At 37.5% G+C, this 2522-nt stretch overlaps 1 non-coding gene across 1 annotated transcript; it reads left to right on the plus strand.

Moving 5' to 3' along the window:
* The first annotated feature begins 2140 nt into the window (after nucleotides 1–2140).
* On the plus strand, nucleotides 2141–2215 carry Trnaa-ggc (transfer RNA alanine (anticodon GGC)). Its single transcript has one exon. It is a non-coding gene; the product is annotated as a tRNA-Ala (tRNA).
* The last annotated feature ends 307 nt before the right edge of the window (nucleotides 2216–2522 follow it).

A 2522-nucleotide genomic window follows, 5' to 3' on the forward strand; every position in this document is an offset into this window, starting at 1 on the left:
TACCGATCAGAATTTTTAACACATTACTCAAAGCAACCTAACTTAGCCAGCAAATCTCTTATCAAAAAAATTAAAATATTATTATTAATATATTCAGTCATACGAAGATATTACACGACGAAATTTGCCTCCATACTTCCCTTTATTCAATGTCGGTGGGTTTATTGCGGCTTGGTATTATCGTTCGTTGCGTTTCTTCTGTTGGATAGTCCACTGTAATTATAGTGAAGTCCTATATGGATCCTTCCGTAACACTAATTGAATGTAATTACTTTTCTTTCCTAAAAAGTCGTATGAAGCAAAATACGGAAGAAACGCATGTTAACAGGGGTAAATCAATATATCTCATTACAGTTTTAATAGGTAATAATTTACTGTTAACCATGAAAAAGTGGTTGAGTTTTGTACTGTTGTCAGCTTTGTTTTGGAGCACTAAAGGCGCTGTAAGTATTTTTCGTATTTTCTGAATGCTTTCGTATATTGCTCAGATGAAGTAGACGATGTAGTCTAGCCCTTCGGCCTAGGCCATACAGCAGTGGTTGTTAACCGGGATGCCGTGGTACACTGGGGTGCCAATATTCGAGTTTAGTGGTACCAAAAAATATTTTACATGCTTTTTAAATGCCAAATTTTTTATTGTTTTTTTTCTTTGGCAAACTTCTTAATAAACTTGTTAGTGTACGATTGATATAAATAAAAGAAAGACACTTTACATTGTGCACAATCGATGTGTGTTGATTTAATATAGGTTATTTTGACATCGTAGGGAAACCACAGAGCAAAACGATAGTAATATTACCACGACCAATTTGTTGCTACTGAAAAGTGAGCCTACTATACGAAGTGGAATAAAGCGTAAACTAAGTTTTATAAACATCATTTCGCCCTTTAAATGTCCAATATTTGTAGATATGTAAATATTAACAGCTTCAAGCTAGGGCTGCGGAGTGGGAGTCGGACTCGGGACTGATGACTCGGCGGAGTCGTTTTGTTTGTTAAGATCGAACTCGAGACTCGAGTAAGATCACGTAGAACTACCCGAGTCCCGAGTCCGAAGGTCGCATGCGCAGTACGAAATTTCAAAACTCATAGTGCCGAAATCTGCAAATTCTAAGGTTGGAATAGAATATATGGTTGAATATTTTTCAACCATGTATTGTGGTTGGATGAATTACTATATGACACCCCTATGAGTGGATTGCTGTTTGTCAACCTGAACGACGTTACGTAAATTGGTAAAATGCAGGCTGTAGAGTGGTACTCGACAAAATCGCACACTTGGCCGGAGTCGGACTCAGGTGCATTATTTGGTCAGAGTCGGATTTGGGCTATTTTCACCCGACTCCGCATTCCTGGTTTAAGCATATAGAAGGGTAACTCGATTTTTTTACTCATGGCATATTTAGCAAATCGCAATGTACCAGGCAAACAATCACAGGCTTCAAACGTATAGAATTGTGCTTCACAAACTTTGCCAACATGTTGTATTAAATTATTCGGCGGCGTATCGCTAAAAAAAAATTTATCTCTAGGTCGGCAATAACAAGTGAGCAAATATCTTACTCCTGCCAGAACCAGATAACCTTTAATCAGGTCGAAATTTGCAGTTTTAGTTGTTACCAACACAATTTAAAATGAAATGCTTATTGGCAACAGCGGAATATAAGCCGGATTTAAAGAGAATTTATTCCTAAGGTTGTATTTCCAATTTCCCCTAAAACACTATTGTAACACACATGTCACTAGGTGGCTTGTAATTTTTTTATTTTAATGTTGGTGTGTGACATTTTAAAATAAATCTGTTAGTTAGGTCATTGCAAACAAAAAAGCTATTATTTGAGGAACTGTGTTGAAAATAAATCAGTACGTTAGATCTCTTATCACGGTTAAAATTGCAATGACAATTTGCTACACGAACTAGCACTTGGCATCGCGGCCGATCTGTTATTATCAGACACCCTCAAAGAGGGTCAAAAAGCAGCTTCAGAAGGGATCTCAGTTGTTAACACTCATATGTGTGTACATATATTTCATTGTATAATGATATGATACTGTGGATCCTGTTCAATTTGAAGTTGCTTGTACTAACAGATTGAGCAAGCATTGGCGTATGGTTGTTTCTCGACTCGCTCCTCTCTGGGCCTGCATAGCTCAGTTGGTAGAGCGACGGTCCCGGCTTGACCGGAGGTCGTGAGTTCGAACCTCACTGCAGGCTAGTTGTTTTTCTAGCCTGCTCTGTTGCATCATTGATCGACAGATTCGGTGAATCTGCAATGGCTTTCAGTGTACCCTCAAAGGGGCAAACAATTAGCGCATTAACTATTTATTTATCCCTCATATGCGACGCTATGATCATTCTAAATTATTTTAAATCAGTCAAAAATTGTACTTCATTCCGATAGCGGATCAGAGGACATTCATGACTTTCAAATAACATTGGGAAAATAAAACAAGACAAATGATGTGTAATTTTTGCTTTTTTTTAGGAACAGTAACTAAACTAATTTATATACAGTGCGAAC

This window comes from Ascidiella aspersa, chromosome 1 (assembly GCF_963924565.1).
Source record: "Ascidiella aspersa chromosome 1, kaAscAspe10.2, whole genome shotgun sequence".
NCBI lineage: Eukaryota > Metazoa > Chordata > Ascidiacea > Phlebobranchia > Ascidiidae > Ascidiella > Ascidiella aspersa.